Raw genomic sequence first — 21,103 nt, 5'->3', positions numbered from 1 at the left:
TGAGCTCCCTTGCCTGTTTCTGGTGAACTGTCTGACACTAAGCTATAACATTTCCAAAACAATTGTTAGTTTCCACGCAGATGATGAAAGGTTCAATGATGCTTGGGTTACACATCTTCTTCAGCCCAAATGCAGCGGCCTGCTCTTTGGTGTCCCCGAGGCACTTTGTCCACTGGGCCATCAACCTCCTGTGCAGAGTTTGGGCCTTATCAGCTTAAAGCAGGCCCCCGAGAGACATTCATAATGTGACCCCAACTCACATGACAGCACTCATTGACCTGCACTTTTTGGCCAAGTGTTAACAGAGAGTCTTAAAAAAGTTTCTTAGTCCAGACCTTCAAATGAGCCTTTCATCAACTGAGGGGTCAATTTTTTTCTCCTAAAGCCAAAAGCTCTCCAAAAGAAGGCGGGCCACCTACTGACATGTCAGTGTTGTTCTTCTTAACCCATGAAGCAATTGCTGAGAGTTTGCAACAAGTGAGACATTTGTGTTGGTACATCAAAGTTTAGGTTTGTTTTTAAAGTAATAAAACTTCAACAACACTTTTCAAGCCTTTTTATGTTTGCCCTTTTATCTTGGTTGTCTTAGTCTGACTTTTGAAGTTATCCTTTATGACCATCTGGTCCCAAAACAAGATACAAGCCATCTTCTTAGTGATGTTTCCAATGCTTTACAGTGGATTGTATTGGTTTTACTTTTTTAAAACCAACGTTTTACAAAAGTAATGCCTTATAGTGTGCACTACAATAGACTAGTTAGACAACCATGACTCCGAAAGGGATATAACGCTGTAAGGAAATGGATGGATAGAAGGAATAACATCATTAGATCAAGTTTTGCAGGAAAGTTCTGATGTAAGGGATTAAGAATGAAATTTTACTGATACTTTACTTTGAGTAGGTTTTAATTGAGCACACTTTTTTTCTGAAAATGTAACTATTGAGGGAAAAAAATACAGCAATAGCCCTTATCATTTGCAGTCTATAAAGTCATCAATCTACATGTGACAAAACAGGAGTCTGAGTGCTGCAGTTATAAATGAGGATTTCTGTGTCCCACAATTAAGTCTGAAGACTCGAGATCCTGTTTTTGGGAATGTGAGCTATGAACGCCATTCAAAGCCCAGGACTGGATTCCTCCTTAAAATAGAAATGTGGGTAAGGAGAAGCCTTCTGAAGCCCCTGAGTTCTTCTGCTGGGATTTCCACATCCGCTAACTGCTCGTTTTTTCAAAGCTCTGGCACGCTGAAAGGAGGACCCAGAAATATCAGTGATGTCTGTTTTAAAGGCACCAGCCTGCTTTTAGTTTATCACAATGTTGATGACTGGAAACGTTTGCGACATGTTGGTGGTGACTCTTTACCTGAAGGAGACTCTTTAATTTACTCCATGACAACATCAGAAATCAGAAAATATTTGTGGGCTTCTGATTTAAACTTAATCATTAAAAATATTGGAACTCAGAAACATCTTTACCAAACTAAAGTCACCAAGTTTCCAATAACTTAAAACAAGTTTAAACAAGGACAACCCTAAAGTTTTAAGATAAATCAGTTTTCAGTATTTCATGTAACTAAACTGATAAAAGAGTGAAGTTAAACTGAGACAGATGATTAAAACACCAAACAGACTGTTTGGTCTGAAAACAAAAGCTACTGTATACTGTACTTTTGCCCGACCGTGGTAGTTACTACATCACAATCCCTGAGCTTTTTCAAACCGTGGGTTTTCATCTGCTCCTGATCCAACACGATTTGAATGAAGAAATACTCACAAATACAGTTTTACTCCTAAATTATTATACACATATCCTCCATTATGGGAAAAAATGCTACAAGAACATCATGTTAAAAACACCAAAAACACCATTTTCATTGGGCTTGGTCTTCTACTCTGACCAGAGAACCACTTGTACCTGAATTCAGAGTAAATCTGACCTTTCATTTGTTTCACAAATGGACAGACAACTGCTGCGTTCAGAAAATGACCCCCTAGTTAGTAAGACAGAGGTCATGATGACATACTTGTGAACACAGACATTTGTGAGGGGAAGACCCTGTCGGTGAGTTTTTTTGTGTACAGAGAACTACCAGTACTGTGTGTTCAGGATAATAATGAAACCTCCATGTATGAACTGTTATTTCCTCTCATTGACTAAGAGAGCAAAAAAAAAAAAGTGATCATGTGATCACTTCATCAAATAACACAATGTATTATGGCTTAGTTGCAACTGTCCTTACGACCAGATATGAGCTGTCTGAGGGGAAAAATGGGCAAATCTTTTTAGTACACGCAGGTAGTCAGGGGTTGAAACAATGAAACATCTGACACCTTACCAACTTCACCCTCACTTACCTATACACCCTCAGGCCACTTACTGGGTCAGACCCCCTTTTGCCTTCAGAATTGCCTTAATCCTTGGTCGCATGGATTCAATAAGGAAATGTTCCTTAGAGAGTTTGGTCCATATTTACATGATTGCATCACACAGTTGCTGCAGATTTTCCGGCTGAACATCCATGATGCTGATCTCCCGTTCCACCACATCCCAACAGTTCTATTGGGTTGAAATCTGATCACTGTGGAAGCCGTCTGAGTCCAGTGAACTCATTGTCATGTTCAAGAAACCAGTCTGAGATCATTCCAGCTTTATGACATGTCCTGCTGGAATTAGCATCAGAAGATGGTACACTGTGGTCATGGAGGGATGGATATGGTCAGCAACTGTAGGCTGTAGCGTTGTAACCATGATCAATTGGTACTGAATGACCCAAAGTGTACCAAGAAAATATCCCCAACACCATTACATTACACCACCACCTTCCTGAACCAAGCCAGGATTAATCCATATTTTCATGTAGTTGACACCAAATTCTGACCCTACCATCTGAAAGTGGCAGCAGAAATGGAGACTCATCAGACCAGACATTTTTCAAATCTTCTTTTGTTCATTTTTGGTGAGCCTGTGTGAATTGTAACCTAAGACCCGGTGTGTTCTTCTGCTGCTGTAGTCCAGCAGCCTCAAGGTTGGACGTGTTGTGTGTTCAAACATTCTGTTCTGCAGATCTCGGTTGTAACCAGGTGCTATTTGAATTACTGTTGTCTTTCTATCAGCTGGAACCAGTCTGGTTCTGACCTCTGTAAGCCCTAGAGAACAACTATGCCACATTCAAAATCACTTCAATCATCTTTGCTCACATTCTGATGCTCAATTTGAACTGCAGCAGATCGCCTTGACCACGTCTTGAGTTGCTGCCATGTGATTGGCTAATTAGAAATGTGTGTTAATGAGCAGTTGGACAGGTGAAGGGGCTAGTGAGTGTAGATTGGAGAGAATTCTAAAGCCCTGTCAGTCCTGCTACACTGAACCCTTTTCAAAATACATTTAGCATGTTTGACAGTGAGTTACTAGACAGTGAAAAACAGATCAGTCGAATCCAAGGAACACTTTTGATGGCTGTTTCTTGTAAGGTTTTAATGCAAAAAAGATGATTTTTCTTTTAAGACTTTTACATTTTTAATAAAAAATCCACCTGTTTTATTTCAAACTTCGGCTTTCAGGACATCTCCAAAATTGTTTTAAACTTAAAAAAATGTTTTGGATCCAAATTTGAAGAGCTAATTCATATTTTGAATTATCAAATCTAACTGCATCTTGAACAGAACATTTAAATGGACATAGTAACTAATACAGTAACTAACTCTTTTTTAAGCCAATCACTTATCAGGGTTTTGATCTTGTGATGATCAGTAGAGAGTGACTTATATGGAAGGACATCACATTTAGTTCGAATATTACTTCAATAAAATTCTGATAATTTCTTCTTTGAAAAAAATGAAAAATTGTTCAAATAAATAAAGAAATAAAACAATCTGGGACTGTGTGTGGATTTGTTATTTTCTTGTCTGTCTCTATTTCTGTCAGTCTTTCATGCCCCAGCTCAGTGATTCAGACCTTCAGTCTTTTGACAAGCATTTCTGGTTTCTGAGGTGAGTTTGTATACTTAGCAGCTCAAAGTAAAGGAAGATGAATCTTAAAGTGAATTGATCATTTCAGTTCAAACACACAGAGGTTCAGCCTCCCACCAACTCTGCCACCTTCTTCTTCTCTTTCATCATTCAGACCCCACACTGCTCTCCTTCCCTCACTGATTCAAGCACACAGCATGATGGGTCAGATTCTGCTGCTCTGGGTGGGTTAGAAGGCCCCCCACCCTGCTCTGGCTGAGTGCCGGATGGCAGTGGTCAGGTTGGCGCCTGCACTTCTTAGAGAACAAATTCGCCAGGTTCACAGCTTCATCCGAGAGTGAAAAATGAGAACAAACCCTGGGGCTCATGAAACTCCACTGGCATTAAAATTCTCAATTTTCTTGGTGGTTTTTGATGCTTAGACCTGATTAAGAGCCAGAGGAACCATTATAAAGCATCTGAGGAATTTGGCTCAATAGCAGATCATTGTGCAGTGTCTGCAGGTTATGGGACTTTATGACAACATCTACATGGTCTAAGACCATAAATGTGAACTACATTTAAATTTAAATTATATTTCTTCAACTGATTAAAAAAGAAAAACAAAGTTCTGTACCACTATACAGAAAATCAGTGTGGAGTTTAGTGCATTGTTAGTTTTCATGGACATACTTTGCAACTTATACTTTTTCAAATCTGCTAAATCAAATTAAATACAGTGGGGATCAAACGTTTGGGCATCCCATGTAAAATGTTTAATTTTTGTGTATAAAGAAGCCAAGGAAAGATGGAAAGAATCTTCTAAAGGTATCAGATTACACACAAGACATTTTTTACATGTAAAAAGGCTTTATTTCCATCATTTACCTTTTCAAAATATCATAAAACAAAACAACAGTGTGTGGAAAAGTTTGGACACCCAAAACAGCTGGTACCTTGTACTGCCCTCCTTGGCAAGTATCCCAACTTGTAAATGCTTTGTGTCGTCAGCCAAGAGTTTCTCAATTCTTGTTTAAGATATCTTCATCCATTCTTCTTTACAAAAGTCTTCCAGTTCTTTGAAACTTCTGGATGTCTGTTACGCTCTGCTCCTTTAGCCCTTTAGGTCTATCCACAGATTTCCAATGATGTTGAGGTGATCAGGAAGGCAGCTGCAAAACCTTCAGTTTATGCCTCTTAATTAAGACAGCGTGGATTTGGAGGTGTGTTTAGGATCATTATCCATTTAGAGAAGCCATCCTCTCTTCAACTTTTGCACAGATGGCATCAAGTTAATGTCCAAAATGTATGGAAATGTTGTGGAATCCATTCTTTCTTTTTACCCGTGAAATGTTTCCTGTGCCATTGCCTACAATATAAGCCTAAAGCATGATTGTCCTACCCCCATGCTTAACAGTTGGAGAGAGGTTCTTTTCATTAACTTTGTACCTTTTCTCCTCCAAACGTACATTTGCTCATTGTAGCCAAAAAGTTAAATTTTAACCTCGTCAGTCCACAGAACTTGATTCCAAAATACATCAAGCTTGTTTATGTTCATTTGCAAACTACAAACGTTGAATTTTGTAGTGAGGATGTAGGAGAAGTTTTCTTCTGATGATTCTTCCATTAAAACAATATTTATACAAGTATCTCAAGACAGTAGAATAGTGTAGGACAACTCCAGAGTCTGCAGGTCTTTCTGGAGGAATCAAATCAGATTATTTAAAATCTTTGAGATTGGAATCAACAGTCTTTGGAAAAGTGATTGTAAACAATCCGACACTGTCAGGTCTCAGCTTTTCCAAAGGGGGCGGTGCATACTATAAATTCTCCAGGGTGCCCAAACTTTTTTTATTTTCTGTTATTTTGAAAGGGTAAATGATGGAAATAAATACTTCTTTTTACGTATAAAAAGACTGTTGAATCAGTAATCTGATACCTTTAGATGATTTTTCCATCTTTTCTTGACTTCTTTATGCACAATAATTAAACATTTTACATTGGGGGGCCCAGACATTTTATCCTCACTATAAGTGGTCTTATGATACAAATTGTAGTTTGTAATGCTTTGAGTCAAAAATCTTTTGACCTCATCTTTTCACTAGTGCAAACTGAAGAAGATGAAGACAAGTTTTGAAGACTGTGAGACTGCTTCTATTTAGAGATTTGTTATTTCAAATTACATGCAATCTATCAATGGCTAGAATATCAGTCTTATTGAAAAAGGTTTGTTATTATTGTTGTTATTTTATTACTTAATCTAACCTTCAGCAATAATCAGAATACCTTGTCCATAGTTTGTGTTTCTAAATATTGAGATCTTCAATCTGTGCTATTATATTCTATATTGTATAATAAGCTATATAATTTTTAACCTCCTATAACGGCAACATTTTCCCAGTCAGAATCAAACCCTCAACCTCAGCTCTCACTGTGCTTTTCTCTCCACGCTGTGTAGGATATTTGATCTAAGTCATATCAGAGGGTTTAAGCAGGCTTAAATGAGGGCTCTGGGGAGTGGTGAAGCCTGGAGTGGGAGTGTGTATATATGTGTGGAAGGGGTAGGGTGGGAGAAGGCCAGAGCTGGGGGGGCGGGTGTGCAAAAGATGAATGACTGTCATTGGGAACACCGGGGCATTCTGGGAACTGATCATACTGAGCCCTTCCTTATGGCTCACTATGAGAACTTGAGAGAGAGAGAGGGGCCAAATGGAGCTGACAGCCAACTGGTTGGACTTCCTTTACTACACCCCCCACTGAACCTGAACATGCGCGTCTATTTTTTCCCTTCTCCATAATTTTGTTTTGGAAACGCACATTCTCAAGTTTCTGGTCTCTTCCAGCTCCCAACCCCTATAGCTTTTATGTTTGTTGCGATCCTCAGCTCCTTACAAACTTCTGTCTGGCTGTCACAGAGCTGAAAGAAGATTCTGGAACAACCAAAGTAAAAATAGACAAGGAAAAATCCCATAATGCAAAAAGAAATGTCATTCTGCTGAGCATTGTTGGTTTAAAAACAAAAAGAATGTGTGAAATCACACAAGCAGGTGCATAAGGCGCTGGAATAACAAAGTTACAACTTCAATACAATTTAATAGGCATGACTCATTATAGCATTGATTTGATTCATATTATATTTGTGGTTAGGTGATGTGATTCATAGTCATTGAGTTTCCTAAAGTTCAGCCCACTGTTGTTTTTCCTCGTCAAAAACATTACTAGAACATTCTACCACACTGTATAATCACACATCTTTGCTAAATTCAAAGTGTTTCCACACATTGGACTGGAATGATGGATTGATCGTTTTTTGCTGTCATCACGTGTGTGTCCTCTGCTCCTGTGACGGCACTTGGTCGTTTTTACGTTAAACTAAAATACACCTACATATACTTCAATCTATGGGTTTTACCATATTGATTATGATCGATTTATTTCATTTTAAAACTATTTATAGGTTAATTTGATGAACAACTTGCCTCAGACAGATCAACACTTCAGACTGTCAATATATCAGGCCAACATTAGCGTGGCAAAAAAAACGCCAAGATATTTTAGAATTATGGAGTAGTATAATTTTGATCCTGATTCCTGCTCAGACGAGGAAAATGAAGACGTTCATGGATCTATACGTCTAGAAGTGTATGCATCAGAATTGGAGCAGAGCAGGGAGACTTTGGCCTGTCCATTATAGTTGCTTCATCACAAACCTGAGCTTTATCAAACTGTGGGTTTTTATCTGCTCCTGATCCTTCTTGATTTGAATAAAGAAATACTTAGAAATGCAGTTTTCTTTTTTTAACCGAATTACATTATTTTTTGTAGAGTTACAAAAATCTAGTGCTGACCAAAGCACAGACTAAAGTTTAAGTAATACCTCAAGCAGCATGAACAAAATCTTTAAAGTACAGTAAAGACATGTGTCATGCCTACTTTTTCACAGTACACATGAACACTGGACTTTAATCTGGCATGTCCATTTGCTTTATTTATCTTTTCAAGTGAATACTTCCCACTATGTACTTCAGCTAGCTATCTCTGAGTTTGTCCATTTTTTTGTATTATTAAAAAATGTTTTTTGGGTACAGATTTCTTTTTTTTTTTTTTTTGCTGCTGGATGTTGAATCCATCAGAGTGAACAGGCTGAAACCTGATCTCTGTTGGTTCCAGAGGCTTCTTGCCCTCACCAGGTGTTTATGACAAGAACTCTACACTTACAGCACCACAAGTGAAGGCTGCTCTTTACTGCCAACAGCATGTACAGTCCATTTTACTCACTAGTTACAGAACACTAGTTAGATGCCAAGAGCTGGATCAGCCTGAAAATTCTGGTTTCCATGACAGGAAACATTCAAAACGCTTGCTATAAGAGTTCAAATTAGTAGATGAGGAGGACCACGGTGAACTGCAGACAAGCAACATTTAAATTATGACCAGAAAGATTTTACTTCATATTGGTCAGCTGGCGGGAGAGTGTGATTTATGATGGGAAATCACCAGACTTTTAGTTACAAATATATTGAAACCCCCAAATACAAAGTTGGCAAAAGTAAATAAGTTTCAAAAGTTTCTTTGTACACAATAAGCTGGTGTGGAAACAGGAGACTTAAAAAAATCAAAAGCTTCATTAAACAGGGGAAATCAGGAGTTTCACATGAAATATGGATTGTTGATAAGGATAGGTATGTGGCGCACGACCAAAAAACGTAAATATTTTATCAGCTTTTAGTGCAGTGTTGTGCTGCAGCTGCTTTAAACACAAACATGGCTGCATCTCAGTGACATTCATTATGTGGACGTGGTTGGCTGAGTTTAAAGTGTGAAGAACAGCAGCAGCAGCAGCAGCAATAAGGGCTCCTCAGGCCAAGAGGTTAAAGGCTAACAGACCACACAGAAGGACCTGCAACTTTGCACACACTACAAACATTACAGGGGTCACAACCTTGCTGTCTAATCTGAGTTTCTTTAGTCTGAGAATGAGTATTTAGTCTCTGCATCAAGTTAGCTCGTGTGTGTTCTCTTTACGAAATCTAGTTTTATTTTGTTCTATTCTAAGCTTTTTTAAAGAGATTTTTTTGCATAACAACACACAGATTTTTGGTAAACTCCTTTCTAGTGTCTGGATGAGTTGTGTTACTATTTTCAGTGGCTGTCTTTTTAGATGTAGGTGTTAAAGTTCCACTCCAACCATATTATTTTCTATGGTAAAGTCGTTCCCGGCAATCTTTTAGTTTTGATTAAGACGTTTTTAGCCAAAATCAAAAAGCTTTTGTAGTTTTCAAGACATATTTTTTGCACAGCTGCAGAAGCTCATTAGAAATACAATTCTGGGTTGTGGGTGGGACTGTTGACACAGATCATCCCGCCCCCCTTCCCGTTGCCGTGAGCTCTGTTTGCGTGAGCCTATAGCCTCAAGCTAACAGTTGTGCCGCAAACATAACGACGAGCAATATTGGATCAATCCAAACATACAGTTTTGAGCCAGAATCACAATTCGCTACAGCATGAGTGTTGAACCCTCATGTCTTGCACACCTAAGAGTGAGCAGGTTCACGGGGAGAGGAGACTTTGACACACCCATTTCAGTAACTGCGTGTTAGTCTAAAGATTTAAAAGCATCTTTTAACTAAAAAAATATTCAGAAATGCAGTTTTAATCGTAAATTATTTTGTACAGGTTCTCCACTATGAGAAAAACGTGATAGATACTGATACAGGAAGATTTGATTGTGATATAGAAACTTGTGCAGAATCAAGTCCATAAAGGTGTTTCTACCTATACTGGCTTTCATCGTGTTCTGTCTAATGTCGAATGTTTATCTCTATCGGTTAAGGGGGTGTGAGTTCGTGGAGGGTTTAGATTTATTTTCAAATGTATTAACTTATTTCATTTGTTTTTTTGTTGCTTTTTTGAAGGATAGCACTTTGTGTTACCAATTACTAAAAGTGGTGTGTAAATAAAGCTTGATTTGGTTTGATTTGATTTTAACCTTCCCTAGTGCTATTTCTGAACAGTGGTCTAAAACCAGTAATATGTTGTTTTTATATATATATATATAAAAAAAATCTGTTAAGAGATTAAAAACTAGCTTTTCTAAAAATAATTTAAAATTGGAAAGTTGGATAGCGTACTTGTTGGTAATTAACACGTCTAAACCACTCTTCCTTAAAGTGGTTCTTACATTGGACATTGGAAAATACCATTCAGATTGAGACACAGCAGGTTTATTTTACTACAATGTAAAAATGACCAAGTACCATCACAGCGGGCAAGAATCTGGGATGCAGCGAGAAATGATCAACCATCATTACAGCCCAACGTGGAAACACTGATTTTATCAGTCATGTGACCATACAGTGTGGTAGAATGTTCTAATAATGTTCCTTTTGTATTATTTTGATGTGGAAAAATAACACTGAGCTCAGCTTTATCAAACTAAAATGTGAATAGATTTGCCATTCATTCTTGTTTATTTGTTTGTACACATATTGAATTTACACTTGATTATCTTGAAGAAATACAAGTAACCTGGGAAACTTCACCTCCAGGTATTTATCTGAGTCACACTGGTTGAAGTTTTGAATAACTAAGTCCTGGATTCATCTCAGTGAGTCGGATCGCTCAAAATTGAAAGTGAGTTGAATCAGCAACCACAAATATGAAAGCGATATGTTGAGATAAATCATTACATGGGTCTGTGACTGTAAAGCTCTTTGGGTACTCGAGGAAGGTAGAAAAGCGCTACATGTATACACCAAATGATTGACATATTTTTTTCAAATGCAATTCATAGTGGTCTGTATTTCCCTTTCTAGTGAGCGTCAATGCACACTGGTTTCTCACAGAGACTTCAGGCAGATTTTCAGAGGACTGGATTTTGACGTTGAAGTTTTGGAAAAACCGACAAACACTCCTTATCTAGTCTAGTCTAGCCCTAACCTTGACCCTCTAGGGCATTAATTAGCGAATAGAGACAGAGAGAGTCCCTGAGGAAAAAAATGTCTTTTAACTGTATCTGATCACTGATCACAGAGAAAAAAAACAGTACTTCATCGGCTTTTCTCTGGAGGTAAACATCTGTAGTTATACAATTCTGAACACTTGTTAATACTGACTTGAAAGAAGTAAAACGATTAATGTTCTCTGTCCCATTTGAAGCTCATCTTGCACACTAAACTTGTAGACAGTAACAGTTTATTCACATTTAAAAGGTGATAGTTCTGAAAAGTTTTTAAAATATCATTTTTGAAAGGGCTTCATAAAGTTTAGGAAATTTCTGCTTACGCAACCGGATAAAGCAGCAACATTCCCATTTCCTGGTGATTCTGGTGCCATCTTGCGCGTGACCAGAGGCCCCTCCTAGCTCGAGCTGCTATGTTGGCCTGCTGGCAGACTCTTCCTGAAAGGGGCTGTTCTCACTCTGTGATGTCAGATTGTGAGGACCAGCTCAATTTCATGGGTATGGGAGGGGCTGGTAGTGAGAGCACAGGTTTTTAGAGGATTACTCCGAAATGCGTGAATGGATCAAAATACTGCTTTGGTTGTTTATAGAGAGTAATAAACCGTATAATACACTTAAAAGCATAAAAAGTTGATTTTCTGGGTATGGCCCCTTTAAAACTATTAACTAAGCCGTTGAATGCTTGTATTTTATGTTATGCTGTGCCGCCATTTTTTTTTTTCACAGAGCAGCAGATGATATTAAATATATGGCAGAATTATCCTCCATTGTGATAATTCCCACTGACGCCAAACACATCATGTGAGAAAAGAATGCTCTCAGCCTTTATAATCAGATCTTTTTTTAGCTTCTTTCTCCTCTGAGGATTACCACTCATCATTGTTCAGTTTTGGCCATTTGCGTAGCACCTCGGCATCCATTTGCCATCCCTTACGTCCAACCCCACCCTACAGTGATTTTTCACAGTGCTATATTTATCACTCTAAAGAGGAAAGAGCAGCTCAAAGGCTTTCTGGGTCAATCTAATCTCATATACAAAAACTAATGAAAAACGTTTGTTTCAACTTGTGTTCTGATAAGACTTGTTCTGCCCATTTTCATATTGTATTACCTAAAGAAGAGTTTTCTGCCCCCCCAAAAAAGAGCTATTAACCACTCAAAGTGTGAATATGTTTTAAAGCCTCTCCAATCACATTTTGATCTACTGTTTTTAAGCAACATTTAAAAATCTTGTGTTGTTTTCCTGGAGAAAGTTTGTGCATGGCAGCAGGAGTTTAATAGAAACTTATTAATGAGTTGTGGGCGGGACTATTGGTGCAGAAGTAACCCTCCCCTCATTTCCCATCATCTCTTTGTGTATACTTTGTGTATTTTGTGTGGCAAAGGTAATATATTATTATATATGAATAACGTTTACTCTGAAAGACTTAAGAATAGCATGATAGACCCTTTAAGAGATTTATGGATCTATTGGTCTTCAAGTGGATGCATCTGAAGTGAGTAGCGCAAGGAGACTTTGAGTTTCGGCGTCACAACTGAGAACCTGTTACGTTGCAAGTGTAATTTTTTTCGTCTCCTCCTGAATTACCATAATTTGAACAAAGAAATACTCAGAAATGCAATTTTAACAGGTTAAAAACACCAAAAGTATGATTTTCATTGGAGTGAGGGTTATAGACAAGACACCTCTAGTGTCAGGTACCAGCAGTAAACCGGGTCATTGTTATGGGCTTGGCTGTCCCTGTGCTCTGATCAGTGACTGCATTAAGACTACTAATGAAGGGAGCATTGAGCTGAGAAGTCAGCCAGCAAATGATGATCTGCAGGATTGTAGACAGGCAGCTGTTAGCCCTCGGTCAGGAGGCTACCGTTGATCTCCATGACAGCTGGAACCCACAGCAACTGGACCAACAGAGAGCTTTGGTTTTGAAAATAATTTGTGAGCAAGTAAAATATAATTTTACAAGCAGTGCACATCTATTTGGAAATGTTTAATTATGAAAGTGCAATTATAAAATAAGGAGATCATCAGTTTTGGCTAATTGCCTCAAGTTGTAGCAGTAGCTTGTCAGCACTCATGTAAAACCAACTCATGACTTAAAGCATCCCAGCTCCTGGTCAGCAGGTGTGCAGCCAAGTGTCATATTTCCTTTCCTTGTACTGTAATGAAGCCTCCTGAACCAAGACAAGACAATTTCAGTGATTCACAACCTCTTCGTATTTTGCCAAATGTTGATGTGTGTGCTTTCAGCAAAGGGTTTAACAACAATGATGGAGCACAAATAGTCAGCAAGCATGGCATCTAAATACCACCGTAAAAACAAAGACAGAAAAGGACAGAGATCCAACTCTTGTCAATCAGGTAAGAGTCACATGGCTGTGGTGCAGAGGAAGGGCGGTCGACTTCTGATTGGAAGATTGCAGGTTCAATTCTTGCCTTGCCTGCCCATATGTTGAAGTGTCCTTGGGCAAGATACTGAACCCCATATTACATCTCGTGGAAGGTTGGCGCCAGTGTTCGGCAGCAGTGTATGAATGTGTGTGTGAATGGGTCTGTTAATTTGGGCTTTCGAGGAAGGCGCTATACAAGTATACGGCATTTACCATTTACTGCAAGTGTCAAACTCTGGGCCTCGAGGACAAGAGCCAGCTTCCCATTGGCTAAACCAGTTCTGGAGTTTTTTTAACAAAAATAAGGAAAGACCATCCACTCATTTTCTGTACTTGATCATTCTTGTTCAGGATTATATAGTTATTGGAAACTTCACAGCTACCAGAAAAATTGGGTCACACTGTAGACCAGGGGTGTCCAAATTCAGGCCTCGAGGGCTGGAGTCCTACCTGTTATCCAACCTGCCACTGAAACTCCTTATTGGCCAAACCCATCTGATCCAGGTGATCAGGAGCAGGTGAGACAGGATTTCTGGAAAACCAGCAGGTGGTCAGCCCTTGAGGCCTCACAATTTTATTGCTGGGCAAAAGACAGATAACGTTGCTTAAAATGTTAAGCTCAAGAAAGACAATAGGTCCACGAGTTCACAGTAGATTGTTGGTCCCACTGTTTCCTGGTCCACTGTTTCCTGGTCCACTGTTTCCTAGTCCACTGTTTCCTTGTCCACTTTTTCCTTGTCCAATTATCCTGGCCCACTGTATCCTGACCCACTGTGTCTTGGTCCACTGTTTTCTGGTCCACTTTTGCCTGGCCCACCGTTTCCTGGCCCACCGTTTCCTGGTCCGCTGTTTCCTGGCCATCTATAATGGCAATATTGGACTAAATATTGGACACAACATAAGATGGCATTTGAACAAAAATTAAAAAGCCATAGTAAAAAAGTACAAAGATTTTTTAATTTTTTTGCATTAAAAGTAGTTTGAGAATCATCAAGAATCATGAGAATCATAAGTTGTGCATATGTTTCAAGGTGTTTCATGGCTACACAGGACAAAACAATTGGAGAAGCACTTCCTTCAAGAACTGTTCTTAAGTTGACACGTACTTTCTATATTTGACCAGCTCTAACCGGGGATATTTATCTTCATACTGTAGATTTTCTGATGGTCTCTTCATATTCGGGGGGTTTTCTTCTTGTTTGGTTCAGAAGGAAAATCCCAGAAATTTGATTCTGTGAAGCTTTGATCTTCATGTGAAAATGTATGTCTCAGTTCTGCATCTTATTTCAACTTGAGACAGAAACCTCTTTGCATATTGTGACCAGTCGCAGATGGTCGACTTGGAGCTCTTTGAGAGCAAACACAAGATGAAGCTGTTACAGAGGAAGGTGTCATTTTCCTTGTCAAAACAGGTGGGAGCACAGAAAGGTCCAGAGCTGTTTGTAACCCGGTGGGAGACACTCATCATGCTTTTGGTCTGTTTTGCTGCTCAGCTGTTGTGTCTGAAGCATAAAGACGAGACCTCATGAGGGTCCAGGTCACATAATGGGAGGCCGGAACTCCAAACAGAAGTAGCTGCTGAGAGATTGATGCAGGCAGCATACTTGAAGCTGGAAGCACAGGTATGACTTTGACCTTTATGATATGCTTCTCACCACAGGAAAGCAGCACGGTACTGTAAATGTGAAGGACCTTTGTTGGAACATGCTGTGAATCCTGCCAGCATATGGGAATTATGATGAGGAAGAGTTGAATTCATCCAAGAATGAGTGAAGTTCTGAGAACTCCAGTGATTAAACATACATAGATTGTTCCTGGTAATGGACAATTCTAACAGTTTTCCATCATTTCCTGAATCCATCCACGTTTAGTCATGCACCACGGGTTTTTTTTTATTTGGAAACTTTCAATCTACAAAAAGGTCAAAACAAGCTGTCAATATATTTATGTTTGAATCATGTTTAGCAAAAACAAATACATCTGCAAAGGTTAGGATGTCTACAGTAGAAATTGACCCTGTACGGACAGTTAAGTTTTTCATGAACGAACCACAGGAGGCAGAGAAAGATAATCTTAGATCTTTAGTTTGACCTTCTCTGTACTTCAATCAACTTCCTCAAAACAAATATTGTGCCTGTAGTGCCTTTTTCTTGGCATGATAAAGGCTCTGATAACATTTTATTTTGATGATGCAGGTATCCTTTTAATTTTGTAGCAATAAGCTGAGAGTAACTGTTGACTATGCACTTTCTTGCTTTGCAGAAATAACTTTGCTTGTGTGCGGTTTGTCAAATGTTGACCACAGATGATGTATTTTTTCCCAGAGACCGGTCAACAGGGTGTCTGAGACCTGCTGTCATGGCTTTGGGGGCGGCTCCACTCCTCCAGATTGAAAAATATATTCTGAGATAAGATCTTTTGGTCAGGGATGTGTCACTCTGTAACTGCCCTCTACTCTAATTCTGCTTGGTCCATTCCAAAACTAAAAAGGTCAGCCTCGATAAATTGCTTTTACTCATCTTCTGTCCATTATGCTTCCAGAGCAGGTGCTTCTTTCTTTAAACAGTCAACGTCTTCATGTGGGCTCAGCTTTAGCGATTAGACATGATGAACAGCATGCTGGGGGAGGACGAGCTGTGTTTCAAACCAAGAGGCCACAGAGGGAGCAGGTGAGGAGAGTTTAAATCTTTGGAGACCTGGCCCTAGCTTTGGTATTAGTATGTCAGGGTGTACATTTCCCCTCAGAGTTCCAGAAAATTGGCAAGATTAATGCTGGGGCAGAGGGAGTGTGGTGATGATGGTGTTTCCAGATGGCCAGTGGATTCAGTGCTAGCATGCTGCAGCTTGGCCTTCGACCACCGCCCAGCGTTTATGAGTCATACAAAATGGTTTCAGGTCTCAGGCCTGGGCGCAGTCAGCAGCGTTTCGAAACACCTTGTTATCCATCTATTTTGCCCCACAACAGTAATTCTTATATGGTTCGCTTTGTTGAAGCATAGGCTAGAAGCATCTTTCTCTTAAAAGAAATTCGACCAACTTGTAATGAATAAATGCATTGGTTAGGTTAGCATTTTTACCAGTTTTACCAGTGTTTTCTGTCACAGATCTTGAAAAAGGAACTGTCACATTTCTGCACAGCGATGCTCTGACGGCTGCTTATCTTGGAATGATTTCACTGCAGAAAGTCAGGTTATGATGGAAACTTGGCAGATGTTTTTATGGATTACAGTTCGGGTGTTGGCCCCTTTGTGGGGGAGAAATAACACATTTGTTCTTAAATCAGAATATCTAACAATATCACGTAAAAAAATCATAAAAATCAAGAAATATTATCAGCTGAGGTGAAAAATCAGACCAGACATAGAAGTGAAATACTAAATCCACTCATACCAATTTCATGACAAAAAAAACTTACTATTTTACATGTTTTAATTTTCTAGTTAGAGCTTGTTATATAAATTACTGACCCCAGATAAGCATTTGGTTTACATCTATTTGCTTGATTTAGGGCATGGTGGATGTCCCAGTCAGGTTTTTTTACAGCCGCTGTACATCGGTGGAGACTGTGTGGAGAGGGTGGCTGACTTTCGCTTTCTGGGCATACAGATTAAAGAAGACTTGTCATGGAGCACCAACACCTCAGCAATTATTAAAAAAGCACAGCAGAGACTCTACTTCCTGAGACTTCTCAAGAAGAACCACCTGCCACAGAAACTGCTTGTGTCTTTTTACCGCTGTTCAGTAGAGAGTGTGCTGACCTACTGTGTGTGTGTGTGGTATACCAGCTCCACTGCCACAGAGAAAAAAATGCTCCAGAGGATCATCTCCAGCGCCCAGAAAATAATTGGATGCCCCCTCCCCTCCCTGGATGACTTATACAAAGAACGCTGCAACAGGAAAGCCAAAAGTATCATAAGGGATACATCACACCCAGGACATGGACTGTTTGAACTGTTGCCCTCTGGGAAAAGATACCGGACAATGAAGTGCAGAACCAATCGGTTCAAGAACAGTTTTTTTCCCAGAGCAATAGTGTCTTTAAATTCCACTTAATAAGGTGTCTGTACAATACTAGTCTGATGTATGAAAATGGGAGGTGTGTGTTTGGTTTTATTTATATTTATATTTATTGACATACTTAAAAATGCATTTTAATATGAAGATCTTTTAAATAATTTTCTTTAGATCTTTTATGCTTAATGTTTTTATACTTTTATATTCTTTTTATTTTATATTTATGCACCAAGGAGGGGTGGATTGCTTTTGCTTTTAATTTCATTGTGCAATTGGGTGCAATGACAGAATAAAGATTCTATTCTATTCTATTCTATTTTTGGGTCCAATCTGATTCCATATCTGCCGATGCCGAGTCCTGATCTGATACTTTAGGATAAAAAAAAAAGGCAAGTCCAAGTCCAGGTTTTTTCCCTTATTTTTATTTTATTAACCCTCTTTTATCATTTCACACTTGAAAAGATCATTTTTGTGAAGTACCTTTGACAACCAAGTAGAAATAGTGCAACTATTACCTAGTAAAAATGGGTGATAACAAGAGAAAGTTTGAGAAAGTTTGGTAACTTTAGTTTTAGTATTTTCATTGTTGTTGAACGTTTTTGATCAGGAGTGATTCATATCTCCAATTAAAATTCTGAAAAATAAATGATGACTTTCTTTCAAAATTGTTGCTGTAGTATAAAAATGCTGATGAATATCAATGACTAGCTCAATGTATTAGTTTTGGGTTTTTTTTGAGAAAAAATTAAATTTCTTTATTTTAGTGTTTTAGAACTTGGCATATGGAGGAAAAATCACTTGTTTTACCACATTTAATTCTGCCTAACTGGGGCTCTATTAAAAAGAAAAACTAGAGTACATCGATGGTCACTAGATTTGTGGATATAGACCATGATGCATTGCGGTCAAACAATTTTGAACCAAAAAAACGTGTTTAGCCTGCTCATTAATTTGAGTAAACCATCCACATTTTCGCCATCAGAACACAGTGGAGTCATAAATAAACATTGTAAAACTTTTGTTTTTATTCGATTTTCACTTTGTGAAATTGATGAAGCCATATCCTGTTTTTAGAAAAACGAAAGAAAAGTAGTGATCATCGTGTCCAAATTACCTTTAAAATCAAGTGCACTAGATCGTCCCGCACTATATCGTTTTTTAGAAGTTAGGGGTTGGGGGGGAATTCGGACACAACCATTGTCTTACGATCTGTCGCTTTCTCTGCAGATTACAGACAAGATGAGCTGCAAAGTGAGACTCTTTTTCTCAGATTACAACATTTTGCTGATGATCACTGAATGCTCCGTGAAGAAAGTGGGTGTGTGTTTGTTGTACGGTTGAGGGGACGGTTGAAATCATGCTGACGTCAGCACAAAAAGGACCCACTCGTTTTGGTGGGTATGGGAGGGGCTGCTGCTGAGACCGTGGCTCCCTCTGAGCTTCAATATCGGCCCACCGGATTAAAAAAGGCAGATACTGATAGATGTTGAAATACTGAATAGTGACGGCGATACCGATATCAGTATTGGTATCAGTCGACCCCTGACAAATGCACACTTGCACAGATACAAACACAACAAAGTCAGTATGATGGTTGTGAAGAGGACTAGAGGCAGGTTGCAGAGCAGAAGACAGAGGCAGATAATAATGTGTAAATAAGTGAAAGAAGGCTGACAATGAGATGAAATGATTGGAATGAAATGGTGCTACAGTAAAGCTTAAATGACTACTCAGATTTATTGAATTTACTACAGAAAAACCAGACGTTTTCACTTCTGATACCTTTGAATATACTCACAGCTCTACCTTTAGTTCATTTTTGACTGTAGAAAAGGTTCTCATAAAATCAAATTTTGGGAAGTGCCAAAATAATACAGAGAAAAACTCAAATGATCAGTAAAAGATGAAACCTAAGGTCAGACTATGATAATTCCTTGACCTTTCCAGAGCAGTTTGATGTCTTAGAAAAAAATGACCAACATTTATGCAGATTATCAGTTTATCTAGTAACTTTCAGTATTCTTGAAGGATGGTTTGCAGGATTCAGCTGCTATTTTTCCTGTGGTTTTTCTGCATGTAAATCCAATTCATGAAGGTCAGAAATCCTCTAGTTTCTAAAAAAAAAAAAGCTGTATTTAAAAAATAAAAGTCTTGTACAAATTTTCAGGAACTTGTTGGAATTTTGGCCAACAAAGTTCAAAGTTGAAGCAACATTAATGTAGAGAACAGAAATACACTTAATATCAATTAAACTGAACATTATTGCAAAAACAAGAAAATATTAAACATCTTGTGCTAATCTATTAACCATAATGCACATTTTCTTTAGTATATATATTTTTTTATAATATTTGGTCCAATATAAGCCTTCAAAGAATCGGAACAGAAGATGAAACTGCACTAAAAGCCGACAGCAGTAACACAAAAATACAGTTTTAACATCACTATTCTAGTGACACAAACAGAATTTTGGAATGATCTAGAATTCCATTTGTTCTAGTAAAACAGGTTCAAACATTGTTTGTTTAACTCCTGGAGGGAAAATTGAAAAAAGCTTCATATTAAATTTTTTTTAGTTTTAGAGACTCATTTAAAACAAAAAAGTCCCAAAAAGTCAGTTAATCAGAAACAGAAGAGCAGATGATCATCAGTGTGGTGGCTCCTCTGAGCCAGCAGGTGTTTTTTTGAGCTGTTGATAGAAGAAGAACAATGTCGGCCCCCTGGGGTTGACATGAAGTGGAGCGGCTCTGGGGTGGTGACGGTGTGTCTTCATGGAGCTGGGTTGCGTCGGTTCTCAGTCAAGTGAGGAGAAACCGTGAGGATTGAACAGGAGCCTACAGTCCGTGTTCTCTGAAGGACGTGACTTCAGGAGGAACTTCTGACCGAGGCAGCTGGAAAACCTGCCCCCAGGGGTGGGTTTGAGTAACTCCAAGAGGTGATGCAGCCTCCCCTTTGCATATGAAGCATTATGAACTAGAACAAGTTAAAGTTCAGAGAGAAGTTTGTCATCAACTCAATTCAATTCAATTTTATTTATACAGCCCAATGTAGCAAAAAAATTGCCTCATTGGGCTTCATGCCGGTAATTGTACAGAAGCAGAAGGTTGGTCATAAAATATAAAAAATAACTGATTGCTAAACTAAAACAACTAAACTAAACTGGTTATCCCTGTCCTTATACCTTCCTTTCTTCCCAATAAACCTGATTCAGGAAGGAGAGATCCTCACCCAGGACGGACAGGCGATTTACCAGGACTATTAAAGAAGAATTAGCTTATCTAACTCTATAACTATGTATTTGAAGAGAGTTCAGCCAGACAGGACTGGGGGACAGGTGGGGGTGATGTCCACAGCCAAGACGAGCCAGAGGCGCAGAACAGGAGCACAGATGATCCAAGTGGAATCTGAAATCTCTCTCGCTCCCCGGGAGGGGAGCAGGAAAGAGGAACAACATGTGAATCACACTGCACCAAACTGAAGCACAGAGAACTAAATATAATAAATAACAAGGAATAGAAGAGAGGTGAAGTAAATAAGAATAGAGAATAGGACCCCAGAGCTAATGTGGATAATACATGTTGATAATAATGCTGATGGAAAATCTAACATTTTTTGCATATCAATATTAATCTAGACTCACGAGAGCTACCGCAGAGGGAATCGACCGCCAGGGCAAAGTTACATGGAGAAATATGTGTAATGGATGTAATGAAAATGAGAAATAAATGATGAATCCTGGTCAAATAAAACCCCTAAGTGTCTGACAGTAGAATTGGAGGTAATATTTAC

Source organism: Oryzias melastigma, linkage group LG6 (genome assembly GCF_002922805.2).
Source record: "Oryzias melastigma strain HK-1 linkage group LG6, ASM292280v2, whole genome shotgun sequence".
Lineage (NCBI taxonomy): Eukaryota > Metazoa > Chordata > Actinopteri > Beloniformes > Adrianichthyidae > Oryzias > Oryzias melastigma.
This window is presented reverse-complemented; position numbering follows the sequence as displayed.